At 50.1% G+C, this 19441-nt stretch overlaps 1 long non-coding RNA gene across 1 annotated transcript; it reads right to left on the bottom strand.

Moving 5' to 3' along the window:
• Nucleotides 1–13296: 13296 nt before the first annotated feature.
• LOC123285564 (uncharacterized) lies at nt 13297–16619 on the bottom strand. The gene is made up of 3 exons (XR_006527312.2): nt 16418–16619; nt 14403–14536; nt 13297–13761 (listed from the first exon to the last, which is right to left on the bottom strand). It is a non-coding gene; the product is annotated as an uncharacterized lncRNA (long non-coding RNA).
• Nucleotides 16620–19441: the final 2822 nt, after the last annotated feature.

Here is a 19441-nt window from a genome sequence, read left to right as displayed (position 1 = left end):
GACAAATTACCGACACCGCTTCTTAATGCTGCACTCAGGGCACCAGAAAAAGCCACTTAGCCTCTCAGTGGCTAGCTGGGTCCCTTCTGTGTGACTCTGGGCCTGCCTGGTGTGGGGAGGGGACCAGAGAACTCAGCAGATGCTCTGCCTGGCCTGGAGCACCTCGGATGGTGGGGAGGCGGAGGTGCTAGTGGCCTCTGTACCCTCCTCATCCAAGCTCTCCCATTAACTCCGAGGAAACTTCACCAAGACCAGAAAGCAGCAAAGGGACTCCCTCTCCTGAGGATTCGGGGGTGTGTGCTGCTTTGAGTAAGGGGAGACACATCTACAGACACATGGGATACTGGTCAAAGGAGATGACAGTAAAAACGCGGGATAGGAACATTCTTTGAGGAGGCGTCTGTGACCCCCTGTCATCCTCCTTTGAGGATAGGGCTTCATGGAATAAGCACAAACCCGGGAGTCGCTCTGGCTCTGCTTTTACCTGGCCATGAGCTCTTTCCAGCAAATCCTCCTTCCCAAGGGTTCAGCTTCCAGAACATGCTGATGGAATCCCACATCTCATGCTTAATCCTGGGCTCTGAACTTCAGGCCCACACACCCCACTGCCTACCAGTCTCCTCTGGACATCCCACCAATGCCTCCCCTGACATGTCCAAAGCTCATTGCCCATCCCTGTAAAACTCCCACCTCCTACCGGTTCCTGGTCATGGTTAGTAATCTCTACCCACCCTGCCACCAAGACAGGAACCCAAACTCCATGCAACTCCGTCTTTCCCCCAGTCACACATCACCCCCTCAGTTCTCTCTCAGAATTGCCTTTGGATACAGTGTTTAGCCCTCAGCCTCCTGACTCATCCCGCAGCTGCTGAGCCAGGCCCCCATCTCTTCTCACCTAGACTCAAGAGCGGCTTCCGATGGAGCCTTCCTCTCTACCTCTCCTCTGCCTCTGCCAGTCCCAGGCTCCTCTTTCCTGGGACCAAGGTCTGGATAAAGGAGGAAAACACTAAGAGAGTAATTAATTAGCTGTGCTTCCTGGTCTCTGGGGCACGTGACTTCCCTACTCTGGGTCCTTTGAGCCTTCATCTGCAAAGTGAAGGAACCGGATAAAATAAACTCTTCTAGAAGCTCCTTCCTGCTCCAAGATTCTGTGATTCTTCTAAAGAACCTTCTGTAGAGGAGATAAAACAGCTGAGATCCTTATCTGACCACAAGCCTCAGGCAGCTGCGTCATATCTGAAGGGGGAAAATCACTAACATCTCCTTAGTGCAAATTAATGTCATTGATCTGCTCAACCTAGTCTGGCTCGGTAGAACGGCAACAAATTAGGGGGAAAAAGCTTGCTGAAAATAAAAGACTGGATGGATTCTCTTTAGGAAAAGCTGATTTTCAGGGACAGGACGGTGAGCGGCCAGAGGCCTCTGTCTACATCAAAGAGTTCCTCTCCTCAGCATTTGAGGGGTAGGAGGGTGGGGTCAACATCCTCTCTGGGAACATGGAGCCAGTTGAGAGCCCCAAGCTGTAAGACTGGCTCTGCTGTGTGACCTGGGGCAAGTTACTCCCCATCTCTGGGCCTACTACTCCATCTCTAGTTAAAGTCACTGATCTCTAGGCTGATACCAAGACATCTCAGGGGAGGTAGGTGAGACTTACAGGGTCCTGGGGTCTATTACGGGCCCATGGGAAGTTAAAAGGATGTTCCTGTTTCTTTCAAAGCCTCAGTTTGAATCCAGAAGATTTAACAAAGGAGAAAAGTTGAAGAAAGGAGCTGCAATGGTTAATTTTGTGTGTCTATCAACTTGGCTAGGCCATGGTGCCTAGATATGTGGTCAAACATTATTCTGGATGTTTCTATGAGAGTATTTTGGATGAAATTCACATTTAAATCAGGGATTTTGAGTAAAGCAGATTGCCTTCCATAATGTGGGTGGGCCTTATCCAAACAGTTGAAGTTCTGAATAGAATAGAGACTGGCCACCCCCCCACCCCCCACCCCATGCAAGAAAGAATTCTCCCAGCAGACCGCCTGTGGACTCAGCCTGCAATTCTTTCCTGGATCTCCAGCCTGCGGGTCCACCCTGTAGATTATGGATTTACCAAGCCTCCACAATCAAATTCCTTAAAATCAGTCTCTCTCTGGATAGATAGATAGATAGATAAGTCTATATATTTATCCTATAGGTTCTGTTTCTTTGGAGAACCCTTCCTAATATGGGAGCTATTCCTACCACCTACCGGAGGAGGATTGGCCTTCGAGTTGTAAAAGCATTGTGGGCTCTGCCAAGGTTGCCCAAAGATTCTGAGTCCAGCCATACCTCCCGAATGACTTCCAGGCTGCTCCCTGCAGGGCCTGTGAGATGGTGCAAGAGCCCTTTCTGGAGTCCAGGACACTCCTGTACTAAAGGAGCCTCCTGCCCACAGGTAAGGGCCACAGGTAACAGTCAGAGAAGGCCTGGCGTGGGGTAGAGCCAATGCTGGAGATAATGGTGTTTTGATAATAATTAACATTGACTAGGTCAGGCATTGTTCTATGTGCTCCCCTCACATGATATGATTCAATCACCAAACCCCAGGAAGCAGCTGCTCTTAATACCCACACTTCAGAGAGGAGGAACCCGAGGCACTGGGAGGTCAGGTTCCTCCTTAAGCTCAAGCCGACACTGTGTTCTTCCGCCTGATGTGTATCAGGAGCTCTACAAATTAGTCTGCTTGCTGGTGACAAGCTTGTGAGCTAGATGGCATTATCCATATTGTTCAGATAAGGAGATAAGACTCAGAGAGGTTAAGTAGTTTCATTAGGTCACACAGCCAATAGTGGCTGAGTCAAGACACAATTCCAACTTCTTCTGGTCACATCCCAAGCTGTTATTAGCCAGCCACGCAGCTTCCCACCCGTACTTTTTGCCTAGGAAAGACAGTTGCTATAGGGACTCCCAGCTATCCCTGCTGTGTACAAGCCTCCTGACCTCCCAGGTCACATTTTATTGTAATTATTATCATGAATCGTCATCATCTCAATGGTAATAATACCTCTGTTTGCATCATACTGTGCAGGTCATCAGGACTTCAACACACTTGCCCCATTTGACCCCCGTGGAAAGCCAGGGCGGTCCATAACATCCTCCATTGCACAGGGGCTGCTGGAGGCCAAGGGTGAAGGACGGAAGCTAACATTTGTCAAGTCTCTGCTGCCCTTCAGGGCTGTGCTTGGGGCTACACCATGCCTCGTCTAATTTATTTCTCACCACAATCCTGTGAGATGACTGCCTCCATATGACAGACGAGGAAACCGAGCACATAGAATGTCCATTGCCAGGGAAGATCATAGAAGAATGGACTTCCCCAGGGGGTTGTTAAAATCCTTTGCACTGTCCCACTCCCTGTCACTCCTGGGGCCCCAGGCTCCCCTCAACTTCACTTAACCTTCCTTTTAAGGAAATGCCCCTAAGTCTCCTCTCCCAAATTCCACTTCCTAATTTTGGTGATCTCAAGTCGTTGTTGAGAAGAAAACATCGAGAATGAGTTCATCTGCAAGAAGAGCAGGGGATGCTAGCCCCCTCCTGGCGGCTTCGCAGAGAGGAAGTGCTTTCGTCTCAAAGAGCCTCCAATCGCGGAATCAGAGGTCACGTGACTGTGTGCTCTCAAGCTGAAGAGACTGTGAGGCGTCTCCCCTGCCGCTGCTCCCCTCTCCTACCCCAACCTCTCTCAATCCCCCAAACCATAAACCCAGGCGGCATCCATGACTCCCCCTCTCCATTCCCCACATGTCTAAGCCGGTACCAACTCGGCTGGAGGTATCTGCCAGACTCCTCTAGAAGCCACAGCCCCCAACCTAGGACCACCATCTCTTCCCAGGATTACGCCAACAACCCTCCTCAACCCCATCCACATGGCTTACTCCTTTGCAAGCACCAGCTCCGTCTGCCCTCTGGCTTGCATTTCTCTGACCCTGTCTACCCTACACCCTCACCGTCTCTACTCCAACCTCTGCCTGGCTTCCCCTTGAAATTAATTCCATGTCTGCCTCCCTCGTTATACTGAAGGCTTCATAGGAGCAGAAGCCATGCCTCTCTCATTTACCAGTATGTCCCCAGGGTCTAGCACAGTGCCTGGCACAGAGAAGAGGTTCGATACACATTGGTTGAGTGAATGGATGGGTGGATGGATGGATGGACGGCTGGATGGATGAATGAACGAGCCAGCAGTATTATAGCACAGTATCTTCCTGTCTTGTGTTTTTTTGCCTTCTGTTTCTGTAACCCCCAGTGAGCTTCTCCAGGCCCCTCAAGGACTGAGGCCTAAGACTGGTGGTGTGGCATGGCTCCCTCTCCACCATGGGCCAGGTTCAGCCAACTGTCCCCCATTCCGTTTCTCTATTTAATCCCGCAGAGTGTCCGGTGGTCCAGCCCTCCTCCCCCGCCCCCTCTGCCTCAGGAACAGCCCAGTGTGCCCGCCTCCCTCGCGTGCCTCTCCCAGCACCTGCCCCTTCCTCACCACTGAGCCGCACTGCACACCACATCTGCGTAGCCTTGTCCAGGTCTCCCTCCTCGGGCCACACTGGGTTCTGTTGACTCCTCCTCCTCCCTTGGATCTGACGCTCCTTCAGGCAGGCACGGGTGTAAGCTAAGGAGTTAAGCGTGTGGCCGAGAACCTCAGACGTCAGTGCCCTCCATCTTTCTCCCCCTAACAGGCTGCTTCCCCAGAATGTGGATAATAAAAATGCATCTCTGTGTTCTTCTTCAACGATTTGTGCTTTCTTACTTCTCTGCTACAGAGCCCAATTCCAACTGACTGAAACTTTAGACACGCATGAGAAGGTGACTTTCATGTTTGAGGGGAGACTAAAGTGCTGAGGCCAATATTATTGTCCTGGGCTCTGTTTTCTGGACCTGAACATCCAGGCATGGCTGCTGTGGGATGGTCAGTGCCATGGTCACTGACTCTCCTGAAGTCTTGGTCCCTGCAAATCCGAGTCTTGAGCTAAGGCCGGGATTCTTTGTTCTATTTTCTGACAAAGGCACAGCTGAGGTCACAGGCAGCAGAGCTCTGCAATGCTCAAACACAAAAAATCCTGCAATTTTCGTCCATGGAAAAGAGAAACTATAAGAACACACACCGCTCCTTCTCAGAATGGCTCTTAGTTATCCCAGTGAACTGGGGGTCACTGGGGTCAGCATCATCAAAAGGCATGCAGTGAGTGTGCTTGACAAATACTGCCCCCAAAATACTCTCTCCAAGGGGATGGATGGAAAAGGAAGGAACATTGACATTTTAGGTTTTGCATACTTTTGTATTGTTCTAAGTTTCACAAACATGTTTTGTTTTTATAACTAAAAACAAAAAATATTTTACCCCAAAAGACTTCTCCTCTAAGTGTAGAATCAGAGAACTGCAGGATCTCGAGGGGCAATAGGGCCCTGGGGGTCCTCTAGCCCAGCCCCCTCCCTGACAGAGGAGGACATTGGGCTGGTAAAGGGGAGGGATTGGGTGCCCCAAGGTCACCCAGCTTGTCACCACCAGACAGGAGGTCTTTGGAATCCATTTCCCAAACATCCATTTATAAATTAATTGTTCCACAGCTAATCCAATGGAACATGGGCTGCTGCAGAAAGCGTGGCCTGAAATTTCCCCAAGAAAAAAGAAAAGGCAATTAAGGGTGTGCTGAAAAAACTGAGTGTGATCGTTCTGGAGGTGGGCTTGTTAAAGCTCTGAATTGAGTGAGAAAATGCTGAGAGAACATGGACAGGGTAAGTGAGGCCACTGAGACTAAAGAACACTTTAGACATAGACAGCATCATCCTGTCTATATGGCTACAGACATTTCTATATTCCATTATCTGTGTATTGGGAGAGAGAGAGAAAGCAGTCGAGTGACATGAGGATGGGGAGGTAGGGGATGGGTGACTGATGGAGAGGACCAGGCAATTTAATGGCTTCACCATTCCCAAGCTCCAGGGAGAAAATCCAAGTTGCAAGAAGATGGGAGAGCATGGAAAGAGATGGCCCCTGGAGCCCTTTGGAAATCCTGAGAGGGGACTTGGGAGGTCAGAGGGCCAGAAGGTGATGCTCGCCCACAAGCTAGGGTGAGTCAGAGAGGCGAGGGTCCTTCTTTTTCTGCTGTTTGCTGGTGTTGAATCTTAAGATATCACCAAAGCAACATGCTGATAAGGAAAAACAGAATTTATTCTTACTGCAGTAAGGGCGAGTTCTACTTCACAGAGTCTTAGGGGTGTTCAGGAGCTAGTCTGACAAAGTCAAGACGTTTACTGGGATTTTGAAGTCTGGTTTAAGACGAGTCTTTCAACCAGTGGGAAAGGCAGAGCTTGATTAGGATTGGGTAAGGCTTATGACATAGTAGGGTAGGATTGGTGGACTCAGCTAGGCAAGGACTTTGAGGCAAGGGGTTCAAAGGGTATTGGGGTGTGAACTGTCATTTGATGCTTTCTATCGAAGAGTTGGTACGTCTCTCAGGAAGTTCCTGGAATGAAGAATAAAGTGATTTGCAACTTTTATCTTGCTGGGAGAGAATTTTCTAGAATGGTTGTTGAAGAGTTTTCTAGAATGGTTCATAATGTTATGTTGATGAAGGAGAATAAGTGGTGTAGACTGTAAGCTGTGTGGGTGTAGATGACTTCCATTCCCACTGGGATGACTACCCTGGAGTGCTATGCTCAGTTCTGGGCAGCCAACTTCAAGGAATGTTAACAAATTGGGTCATGTCCCGAGGTCAACGACAGGGAACATGAAGCGAAGTTGGGAAATGATCAAAAGAACTGAAGTATTCAGCCTGGAGAAACGAAAAGTCTGGCACTTGCTCCACAGCAAAAGCCTGCTGGGAGGATGAGGAAGTTGCCCTATTCTCTAAGGGCCTAGAGGGCAGAATTAAGACCAATGGATGAGGGGCAAAGAAGCAGGTCTCTGTTTAGCTTAACAAAGAACTTTCTAAGAGTTAGAAGGGATGGGCTGTCTCACAAGGTGCTCAGCTCTCTGCCAGAAAACTACTCAGGTAGGTGATGTTGCCATTGACGTAGAGGCCATTCACGCATTTACTTATGGGTTCTTCTCTCTCTCTCTTTTTAAAGTACTACCCATATGTTAAGGTCAAGTTCAAATGCTACCTCCCTTCTTGAAGCTCTTTAATCCCTCCCCAATGGAAAACAATCAATAATTCTGGTTGCCTATATTATTTCCATGTCATTATCACCATCTGCCTACCATTACGGGGAGGCACTGCCTCTGGCTCACTGGGTGATTTTGAGCAGGCCATGTCCTCTCTCAGCCTTGGTGTTCTCATCTACCAGACGATGGGTTTAGGTAGGAGTTTAAGCCAGCCTTGCATGTAGTGGATCTCAGTGACCTGAAAAGATCACAAAAGCTAAGACACAGATGGACATGAAGCTGTCCTCATAAGAAGTCCTGTTATCTAACCTAACAGGGAGTCCTGACACAGGGTGATTCCATGTGTAGTTGAAGCAGCACATCAAGGATGTCAGGGCTCTGGGATAGCTTCTCTGGGACTCTCTTGGGTTTCCCCTCATGGTCCAAGATGGCAGCCACAGCTGCAAGTAACACTTCCTCATACAGACATGCCCCAATACAGGAAAGAGCCAGTACGGGGTCTCTGTTTACGAATGAAGAAAATCTTCCCAGCAGCCCTCGCTGGTTTCCCTTTTCCTCTCATTGGCTAGGGTGGAGTCACATTGATGTGCCTCAACCAGTCACTGGCAAAAAGAAAGGAATTAGCTTGATTGACTTAAACTGGTCAATGTGCAAGGGGAGTGTCCATGAAACACATGGGCACCCAGTATCTGAACAAAATCGGGGTGCCATCAGCAGGAAAGAAGGAAGAGCTATTGGGCAAAGAACACAGTCTGCCACAGCTGGAATTTCTGACTAGGCAATTCCTGAGGTTGGCTCCAATTCTTTGATTCTATTTCTAGGTTTCTTTCCAGTTTGAGAATCCTAATTTTTATAAGTATAGTCATGTGCCACATAACGATGTTTCCGTCAACAACTAACTACATATATGATGGTGGTCCCATAAGATTAGTACCATACAGCCTAGGTGTGTAGTAGGCTATACCATCAGATTTGTGTAAGTTCACTCTATGATGTTCACACAACGGCAAAATCGCCTAATGATGCATTTCTCAAAATGTATCCCCGTCTTTAGGCGATGCGTGAGTGTAGCCACTTCTTTCTTAAAAAGTGCATTTCTGACTTTCTTATGGCCCAATTTTCCTCTTCCACTCCTTGTCTTTGAGGCTGCAATTAGCCCCTGGTGACACATTTGGCATGTGAATGCTGTGAACACAGTCCTGATGAGCTGGGTGCAGGCCCAGACAGTAAATGCAGGCAGCTAATTGCAGTTTTATTCTCTTCTTCAACTTCCCTTCAAAAAAAGAAATAAGAGGAGACTGCAAAGCGAAGCATGAGCTGAGGAAAGGCTGGTTGCTGAGACACACCCTCCTTGGTTCTGCTCTGAACCAACTCCTTCCCGGTCTCAATATGGACACGCATCTTGGAGGCTGAAATGAGGTGGAGAGATGCTCGATGGGTTGGTCTCTCTCATCTGTCTAGGACTCTTGAGATAACCAGGGTTATCCTGAAATAACCCAAGCTGGCAGCATAAGCCAAACTCTGCCTTAGTGTCCAGGCCCTGAATGCCAGGACATGGAACAGGGGTGGCTGGGCCTTTGGCTTTCTCTGTGTGAGATGGAGCCCTTCCTCCCAGTAAGACCCATATAGCCAGGATTCTTGCAAAATAGGAAAGGAGAGGTTAGATTCTGGGCAAGCAAACAATAAAAGACCAAAGTCCACCATGTGGTTTCAGAGGATCTGGCTCTTCTCCCGACTCAGGCCCGGCTCTCCAGCCTCTGTCCACCCACTTGCAGCCCCGGCTCCCTGTGTTCTCATGCCGAGCAATTCATCCACGGGACACGCCAGTAACCTGCATTTGCCAAACGGCAAGCAGGGGAGAAGGAAGGCAGAACGCTCAGTCTGCCATTATTTCTCATCAGTTTCACAATTTTTTTTTCTTCTGTTTCATTTGTTGGAGTCATTGATTATGCTTACTGAGTGGGTCTTCATCCTCTTAGCTATTATCTTTTTTTTTTTAAAGATTAGCACCTGAGCTAACATCTGTTTCCAATTTTCTTTTTTTTTGCTTCTCCCCAAAGCCCCCCAGTATGTGGTCATATATCCTAGTTGTGAGTGCCTCTGGTTGTGCTAGGCGGGACGCTGCCTCAGCATGGCCTGATGAGTGGTGCCATGTCCGCCCCCAGGACCTGAACCGGAGAAACCCTGGGCTGCCGAAGCGGAGCGTGCGAACTTCACCTCTCGGCCACGCCATGGGGCAGGCCCCCAGTTTCACAATTTTGCATCTAAACTGCACATGACAAACGTGGAAGTTGGAAGACCAGAGTTGCAGGCTGCACAGCAGGAAGTGAGGACTGGCGTCCGAATGACAGGTCATGTTGACGATGACATGCTGACGAAGGGCGTTGGTTAGAAACCACCTCTCTCACACCCAGTCACTGAAGCCTCGAGTGTTCCAGACCCTGTGCTGAGTGCAGGTGAGGTGACAGAGAGGACTAAGACTGGGATCTGCCCTGGCGGGAGTCACAGACAGCCTGCTGGCGGTAAGGCACACCCAGGGGCACTCAGGACCCAGGCAGGCTGTGTGGGTTCTGCTAAGTCAGGACAACATCGCAGTGAATCATGGCTGGTTCCCCAGCACCTCAAATAAGATTTAATCATTATTGATTTCTTACTATGAGCCAGCTCCGTGTTAAGCATCTTACATGTGTGATTTCATTTAAATCTTACTTACAACTCTATGCACCTGGTAATATTATTCACAGGTGAAGAAACTGAGGCCCAGCATGAAGTAGCAGACACAGGATTTGGACCGAGAGCCTCTGATTCCAGAACTGGCAGCCTTAATTGTTATACAACGCTACCTCTAGCATCAGGCATATAGTAGATGCTCAAAATGTATTTGTTCAATGCCTGAGTGAATGAATAAAATACCAAAGAACAATTTAAGCAAAGCCCTGTGGGAGCTCAGAAAAGAGAATTCTGGTTGGGATGATTAAAGGAAGCTTCCATGAAATCCTGCTTAGGCTCAGGTTCATGGAGCGTATAGAGAGATAGAGAGAAGCGCATGAGTGGCAGGCAGATGCTAAAGTGGCCCCAAGATCCCCTCCTCCTGATGTTCATGCCCTTGCGTAATCCCCTCCCCATGAGTGTGGGCAGGACTTCTGACTTGCTTCTAAGCAATAGAATATGCAAAGGTGGCTGATGTCACTTCCATGATGACATGACATAAGGTTGCAGTGCCTGTCTTGTGGGAAGATGCTCTTCCTTGCTGACTTTGAAGAAGCAAGCAGTCATGGGAGTTCCTGTGGCAAGGGACCAAGGGCAGGTTCGGGCCACCAACCAGCCAGGAATGAGGGCAGCCTTTGGCTGAGAGCCAACAAGAAACTGAGGCCCTTGGTCCAACTAGCTGCAACAGCCAGGTAAGCTAGGAAGCCGATCCTTCTCCAGCTAAAGCTTGAGATGACACCACAGAAATTATGAGATAATAAACGTGTACAGTTTTAAGCCGCTAAGTTTGCGGTAATATTGTTATGTTAATAGATAACTAGTATAGCATCATCAGCAAAGAAAATAGCAGAAGCAAAGGCCTGGAGGTGAAAAGCATGGGGAACATTAGGAAATTTCTGCTCATTCTATGTGGCTGGAGCAAATCTATGAAGTGAGTCCCAGGGGGTGGAGGTTGGAAAGGTGGGTTGGGGCCACCCTTGGGGGCTTTCAAAGACAGAATGAGCTGTTGGGGCTCTGTTCTGTAGGAAAAGAGTTTCCAGTGCTGGCAGATCCAGGGAGAGATCTCGATGGGGAGTGAGTAGGTCCATTTGAGCAACTCTCAGATTATAATATATTGGTGAATGTCTACAGGTAAGTCTTGTCTCTCTCTCTGGGGCTTCCAAATAGGGCTCTGGCTAAGAAGATCCTGAGGTAGGTAACACCAAGTCTCACTCTTTGGCGGACTCAAGTCAGCTTGTGACAGAGTAGAAATCAGGAGCTGGGGCCTCAGGGAGACAAGGACAAATCTGAGTTGTGTTGGTTCCCTCAGCCACCCTCATCCTCACAGGACTCAACCCAGGACTGAACCCCCAGTTAGGGTCCAAAGGGACCTCCGGGAACCCTCAGGGCCACAGCTGAAGGGGGTCAGCCTCAAGCTGCAGTAACATCAGCTCGCTCGTAGCCAGTGGAGAAACCGCCGTGGCATTTTGAAATTGACTATGGAGCATGCAAAAGCATGGTAAATAATGAGTGGGGTTTTTAAATTCAAGAGTTGGTAGATGGATTAAAACAAAAAGAATTGGTTTCATCTTTTGAAAAGGCTATCCGGTGAAGACCTCTTAGCGCTGACTCCCTCTCCTTGTAATCAATTAGCTGAATGATTCAAAACCACTCATCTTAGTGGGGGCCAGGGAGACAGAAGTCAAGGAAGCCCAGCTGGCATTGTGACATGGTGTGGGGTCTCTAGCTCCCGGGGGGAGGAAGACGTGAAAAGAGCACCTTGTTTAGATGGGGTTCAGGGCAAAAAGAGCTGCTGTGTCTCTCATATTTGGTTATTGGGAGCGTGGTCAGAAGTTTAGCTCACTGGTGCCTGATGGTCCTGGAATGTTCTGGTTAGAAAGGGAGCAATCAGGTCAGGGTGGAGAAAAAAGAAATGGGAGGCAGTGCAGCAGCCCTGGAAGCATCACTACCCCGCAGGGAATTTAAAATGTGAAGTCCCTCAGGACCAGAAACGACAAGGGAGTCTGGCCAAAGCTCGGAGGAATAAGACATCCAAGGGGAAAACCAAGGCCACATTCCAACCGTTCCAGTCACTGTCCCTGGTTACAGAAAGAAAAGCCACTTTAAAGGGCATCCTGGAGAGAAGAATTTCATTCAGTCAACGGATATCTCCAGGCCTCCTGTGGCACCAGACGCTGAGCTGAGTATGGGCCACGACGAAGGGATAAGTTGTGGCTCCCTCCTCCAGGAGCTCCAGGGCCGGTGGGGTGGGAGCAGGAAGCCGGCGGGCTCTTACAGGGACCTAACAGGGATCTGTCCAGCAGGCTCCAGGCACAGGCGGGGATGGGTCTGCCCCAGGACAAGCCATAGAGCGAGCAGGCGATTGCTGGTTGCCAAATGGACCAGGGTGGGAGGCCGTGGCAGGTGCGCATAGGCACACTGTGGGGAGTGCACCACAGACATGAGGCTGGAAGCCTGGTTTCAGGGCCAGACTGAATCCCAAATCGTGTTTTTGAACAAATCAGCTCAGGAAGCTCTCTGGCTCCTGCCTAAGCTACCATTTACTCTGAGGAAAGCGGTTTGGAATAGGGGCACAGACTGACTTCCCCTTCCTCTCAGAGACTCCCTCCAGTAAGTTTTGAGGTGCATCTTTCTCGCTGGGTCTCACTTTAGAGATTTCCTGCTGAAAAAGAAACATTGGTGACTTTTGGTGGGGAGTGGATCCTGTTGTCTTACCTATCATCATTGTCACTCAAGGACCTCCCATTGCCTAGGACAGAGTCTAAAGCCCTCATTCAGGTCTTCACCGCCCTCCATGCACTGCCCTCCAGTTTCCTGCCCGGGCCATTTCCCACCACCCTCCTACGTGGACCCGTCACTCCAGAGCCACCAAATCCCCGGAGAACTGAACCTGCCTCTCCAGCTTCTGGCTGACATCCTCTCCCTCTTCTCCATCTCCACACACCTAAATACTACCCATCCTTCAGCCTCAGCTAATGCAGCCTTCCCCTCTGGTCCATTCCCACTTCCAGCTGGGAGTGATTGCCCCCTCTCATAAAATCCCATAGCCCTGCATGCAGCCACACCTCTTCTGAGGCACTTAGCACTTGCTCCCTTGCAGGGTGGTGACTTGTATCTCTGTGTTTGTTTTCCTGCAAGACTGTAAGTACTGGAGTCCATCACATCCTTATTGTACCACTTCGTAACCAGCTGTCTGACCTCATAGCAGTGGTAAGATGTGTTTCTCGTCTAGAAGAGTGGAGCTTGGTAGGACGTTTATCCTCTCAGGGTGAGAAGTATTCCATTTCAGGTACTCCAGGGGAGAAATAACCACAACACAGCCCAGCTTAAAAGAGCTTGCCACCATCTTTCTCCAAGCAGCTTGTTTAACCTCACTAAGTCTCAGTTTCTGCGAAACATGGGCATAATATAGAATTTACCTTAAAGAATCTTTGAGGTTTACGTGAGAAGACACATGAAAATTGCTTAGCAGAGCACCTACGCATTCCATTAGTTTATTCAACAAATACATATTGAGCACCAATCATGTGCCAGGCGCTCGGGAGATGGCAGTGAATGAGACAGACCAAGTTACTGCTCCAACAAACCTATGTTCATCAAAGCTCATGTAAGCAAATGAGTAAATAATATAGCATGAGAGGCTGACAAGTGTTTTGAAGAAAATAAACCAGGATAAGAGATGGAGAGATCTAGTTTAGCAAAGACCTGAATTAAGAGAAGGAGCTGGCCATGCAAGTCCTGGGGGAAGGTCATTCCTGGCAGGGACCAGCGGGAATAGGTCCGAGCTTGTTACACTTGTAACCCAATGGCCAGTTCCTTTCCTCTGCTCCAGAGGCTGTATCTTCTGAGACAGGGAAAGTTAGGAGATGGACCTTATCTTTACTCCAGCCAGGCCTTCACCTTCAAAGAGATGGTCCTCACGGTTCAGGAACCTGGAACAATGGAGGCCACCAGCCATCACTGATCAGGGAAGACTGCAGACTTCCCCTAGCTGTTCCAAACCCTGCCCCACCTGCCTCAATGCCTCACCTTCTCTGGTCTCCAGGGAAGGTGTAAGTGTTTCTTGACTTAGGGGTCATCGTTACTATGTCATGTGCAGACAGAGTCAAAGAGGGAGTGAAAGTTCCTGGGTGGGTGGGGGGGGGGGTTGTCCCACGGGGATACCCCCCAGGCTTTTGGAAGTCACCTCCAAGGATCTCCCTTCTTCCCTAACTCTCCGCCTTCTTTCTCCCTTCCTGCAGCCCACTCCCTCACAGTGTTTCTCAGCCAGGGACCATGTTGCCCCTCCACCCTCATTCCAGGAGGGGATGGAATGAGAAGGCAGCATTTTTGATGGTCACAATGACTGGGAGGTCAAATGCTCCTGGCATTTAGTGGGCTGGGGGCAGGGAGGCCAACCATCCCATAATGCGCAGGACAGTTCCACACAGTAAAGGATTGTCCTGGCCGAAAGGTGAATACCAACATTAATCCCTCAATATCCCCTCAAATGTCACCACATCCCTTTCTTCCCTGCCTGGATTCTGTCGTTTGTCTCTTTAGAAATAATCAGACCTCAGTCTACCAAACTCACCATTGTGTGTCTGGCAAATTTGACAGCCTCAGGTGGGAAATGCCGGTGCCTTCTGTCTCCAAGCAGTTACTGCTGCTCCACCGAGAGAGAGAAAGGGCTGCTGCCCAGAGGGAGGGGCAGCTCTGGTCCCGTGCCTGGGCCAGTGGAGGAAAATGGTGGTAAGTTCTCGCAAGCTGGCCTGTGTTGCAGTCAGTTCTTCCCTGGAGTACCTCAAATCAAATAGTTCTCGCCACCGAGAGGAGAAATGTTTCTCCAAGCTCCACCCTTCTAGATGAAAAAATACATATTACCCCTACCAACACCATACCCATCACGCTCAGACTTAGATTACAAAGCTTCCTGTATGAACTTGGCAACAGCGGCCAACGCCTCTCCATCAAAGGCAGAGGTGGTGCTGGCAGGGCTGGATCCTCAGTTTGCCTCGCCATTTACCATCATCATCATCATCATCATCATCATCACGATTGTTAATAGTACAAGGCCTTGCACAGAGCCTGAGACTCGAGGGAGCTACGTCATTGGAGGGTCCTGATTGCATGGATGACTGTTAGGAAAAGATGAGGCAAAGCCTGGCTCCCACGAGCCAAGGTTCTCCGGCAAACTGACTTTCTGATTTGCTTAACCAGCGGCCTAATGCTTGATTAAAAGTGCTCGAGAAAAATTCTCTCGAGAGGAGGAAAGGTGCCAGGGGGCACTGAAGGGCTCATTTTTCATTCTTTAACTTGGGGATTTGGCAGGAAAAGGGGCGATGACTATTCCCTGCAGAAAGCAATGCTCCAGATGGCTCCTGAGAGCCAGCCCAGGGAAGCTGCTCCTCGGCAATCTCCTCCACCAGCGTGACTTTCCAAACACTTAGGCCAAAAGTAGCATTTGTGGGAGGACTAAGGCAGGACCCCTTCCAGCCTGTGTTCTGTCCCACTCTTCCCAAACTGGATGTGTGTGTCTGTTTACTAAAACAGTCGGTAGATCCCACCTGTCCACAGAACAAGGTGCGCCAGTAAGGGTCCTTTCAGGAAACAGTGGCCACTCAATGGGGAAGTGGCGCAGAGACAGAGGTACGGACACGGCTGGCAGCACTGGGGAGCAGTTACCACCCTAGGTCTGAAGGGGCATGGGAAGGAAAGATGGCCAGAGTCCTGAAGGTGAGATGTGGCTGCAGGGCCATTGGCAGAGGCTGTGGCCAAACCATATAGTCTAGCAGGGGGACAACCAGGGAGACAAATGCCTCCATCTCAATCTCCGCTTGTGGCGGAAGGCAGAGAGCATGGGAACTCACTGGTGCAGCCCGTATGTATCAGCCTCCTGGCCCAGAACAGGGGGGACGGATCGGGGAACTTGTACAAACCATTTCAACCTTAAGGCGGTAACCGATAGTTTAGTAGATTAGCGATTTTGTAGATTAGCGATTTACAACTTAAGCTGGGCTCAGTTGGGTAGTCCTTCTGGTCTGTCTGAGCTGCACCTGGCTTGGCTCATCTTGGCTAGCCTCAATCCTGTGTCTGCAGTCAACTGGTGGGTTGGCCAGGACCAGCTAGTGTAGGATGGCCTTGTCTGAGGTTGCTAGCGGGACAAGGGCGTCTCTTGATGTGGATCTCTCGCACCCTCCATGTTGCTAGCCTGGGCTCGTGTACAAAGCAGACAAAGGGCCCAAGAGCAGCAAGCAGGCACACCCCAAAGTACAAGCCCTTCCAGCCCTCTGCTTATACTGCATTTGCTTCTGCACCTTTGGCCAAAACAGGTCACAGGGCCATCCCGGTTCAAGGGGTAGAAAAATAGATTCCATCTCTTGAAGGGAGGAGAAGAACATGTGGCTATTTATTGCAACCTACCATCATCTGTGCTCAGCTATAATTATTCGCATTCCTCTCACATGCAAAATACGCTCTCCCATATCCCAGGGCCTCCAAACCTGCATCCCTCCCATCTGGGCTTGTTCCTTTAGTAGTGGCTTTGGCTACGTAGCAAACCATCCCAGCACTTGGAACCTGAAAACAACAACCATTCATTTAGCTTACAATTTTGCAGGTTGGCCCTTTGGGCTAGGCTCATCTGGGAAGTTCTGCTGATCTCTGCTGGGCTCACCATGCATCTGTGGTCAGTGCTCCTCCACATGACCTCTGGTCTTTCGGCGTACTCCACATGGTGGCAGGATTCCAAGAACAGCAAGAGAGGACAACCCCCAAGGTGCAATAACTTTTCAAGCCTCTGCTTATGAGCAACTGCTCACATCCCGTTGGCTGAGCAAGTCACATGGCCGAGCTCAGACTCAGAGCAGGAGAGCAGTGAAAGGCACAGGGCAAGGGGGCATGGATCCAAGGAGGAAGTAATTGATGATCGTTTTGTAATTACTCTGCCACAATGGAGTGGAGACTGGAACTGGAGAGACAAAGAGAGAATGTGCAGCTCACAGGGCTAAATTTTGTCACGCAGCATTCAAGACTCTTGAGAGTGGGTCCCAACATCAACTCTACTTGTCTGACCACACCCCACACACCTGCCAAACTGGCTCTTGACAGTTTCACGTACCTGCCCTGGCTTTTTGGTCTTCCTGCCATTGTCCTCTGGATTTTCCCCTATCTTTACTTGGCCAAATCCTCTACATCCTTCTTAACCCAATTCAGAGCCACCTTCTCCCAGATATCTCCCCTGATTCTCATCCCTGGCCCCTTCCCCCACCACACACACACACACACCAGCACTGCCACCACCACTATCACCAAGCTGGAGTGACTCTAAATTCCTGCCTATAATTTCTAGAGCCCTCTCTATGCCTCTTGTCGGACACTTATTTGCAGGTGGATGTTCTCTCCTTTCTTGGACTGTGAGCCACCAGAGGGCTGGGTCCTTGTGTTGTCCACTCTTTGTCTCCCCTACAGCGCCCAGCACAGACTAGAGGTCCTCCTCATCTGAGGAGGTCAGTGCTGAACAATTGGAAGACTACAGAAGCAGATAGTGCAACAGAGCCAAGAAACACCTGTCGGCGAGGACCCAGTCAGGAAGTCTGTGCCTCCAAGAAGCAGCTTACAGGAATTAGCAGAGAAAAACCCAGAAGAGCAGGAGTGAGGACACTGAATGAGGGGCAGGGCTGTGGGTTCGCCAGAAGACCAGAGGCCAAAGTCACGAGGAGACAGTCCTCAACTCCAGCCGAGGAAGAACTTCCTCTAAGAGAACAGTCCAGATTTAGAACAGGCTGGCAAGAAGGGTGAGCCACCCCAAACAGGCAGTGTATCAGTCTTCTGGTTAGTTTCTGAGGGAGTGTTTTCGCGGAGGCCTTAGTCTATTTGCACATTAATAATTCCTTCGTTAGCCTCACGTTGCACCTTGGCATGCAGGAGTGCACATCCACAGGCTCACGGAGGAAGGGCTTTTGGGAGCCGGCAGCTCTCTTCATGGGCGAGCCCGCTCTGGGTCTGGCAGCCGGCCAGTTCCCTGAGAGTCGGCTAGGCACTGGCACATCGTGTACCGCAGGCAAACTGACATGTGGTTAGATTAGGGGAGGAAGGTGTGGGACGGGAAGGTAGATGACTGGGCAAGTGTCAGTCTGAAGGCATTCTAAAATGTTAGGGAGGGCCATTCCAGTCAATTTCCTACCACACACAGACACACACACACTGGCAGACGTCTGAGGGGTGGGACATCCTCCCCACTGTCAGAATCCAGTAGCTCAGCCAAGCAGGGCTTCTCCCCTAGGATGGAGGGAGGAATTGAGAAGCCCCCTGTGGGCCCACCCTTCCCTGACACTGACACTCTTGACCACCAGACTCCCTTAGGTTCTAGGTGACAACAGTGCCCCAGAGAGGGGACACAGCCTCCCTAAAAGCCAGAATGTGCCAGGACTAGAACCAGGTCTTCTGTTTCTGAGTGCCAGGAGTGACAGAAGGAAGGGGTGCTCATATCGGGGGAAGGTGGCTCCCAGGTGGCAGCATGCCTTCAGGTGGGCAGTGAGCAGAGGACTCCGCCCCAGGAGCTGGGCCTAGAGTGGCCCTTCTGCCCCTCCCAATAATGTCCTTGGGAACAAAACTCCCCCAGGGCCCAAGCCCCTTATCAATATGTCACAACCCTGCACATTCTACAAGGCCTAGCTCAGATGACACCTCCTCCTCTTGTCTTCCCGTAAATCACCAAGATTTTAACGCAAATGTGACTTCACACCCTCTCCGGAGCTTGGCACTTCTTCATGGCTCTGGTCAGACTGCTTCTGGAATTTTAGTTAGTTGTGTGTATACCTTCTTGATGACCCCTGACCATGAACTCCTTAGACTCACGTTGTTCCCTCTCCCCGTTTCCATCCTCAACGCCCAGCCCAGGACCTGGCTCAAGGGCAGCATGTGACAAACACAAGCTGGATTCATGATGTCTCTTTGTCTTTCCCCCACCAGCATGACAAGACCATCTTGTTTTCTTGTTGGCCAGCACCAGCGCCTTCCCAATAAATCAGACATACCTTTCCCTCTCTCCTTTCCACTTCTTTTGGATGAACGGGAACAGTCCCTCGGGTCTCCTTGTTGGGAAACTTTTGGGTCACTCGCCACTGTCTCAGATACTCACCAGGGCTGGGGCGTATTCTCCAAAACTCAGGAGGCCCTCAGTAGATAGGGTGGAATTTGGTGGACAGCTGCAAATTCCAAAATTGAATTCCACCTGCAAAGCCCTGTGAACAGCTCTGACATCACCAGCCTCCCCAGTGACTGCCATCTGCGCCGCCCCGTACTGGCTGGAAGTTTCTTCCTATTTGCCACCAGGTGTGCCAATCCCTGTGGGCTGAGCTCTCCTTAGGGCTATCTGAGGATGGAGAGGGCTCTTTCACATAAAACATTCCGTCTGAGAGTACCAGCTGAAACCACTCACTCTCTTCTGCCTATGAAGAAGAACCCAATTAATGCCGGAACAGCCTATACAGTTTCAAGAACCCGGCCCTTCTCCAAAATCCCAGTCCTTTCCACATGGAAGCCCAAGGAACCCAAAAGGAAGTTAACGTTCTCCTCAAAAGCAGACGTCAGCTCAGTGGATCTCAAGTGCATCCCGCAGAATCCCTAGCA

Source organism: Equus asinus, chromosome 5 (genome assembly GCF_041296235.1).
Source record: "Equus asinus isolate D_3611 breed Donkey chromosome 5, EquAss-T2T_v2, whole genome shotgun sequence".
Classification (NCBI taxonomy): Eukaryota; Metazoa; Chordata; class Mammalia; order Perissodactyla; family Equidae; genus Equus; species Equus asinus.
The sequence above is the reverse complement of the archived record's forward strand: the minus strand, read 5'-3'. Positions and strand labels throughout refer to the sequence as shown.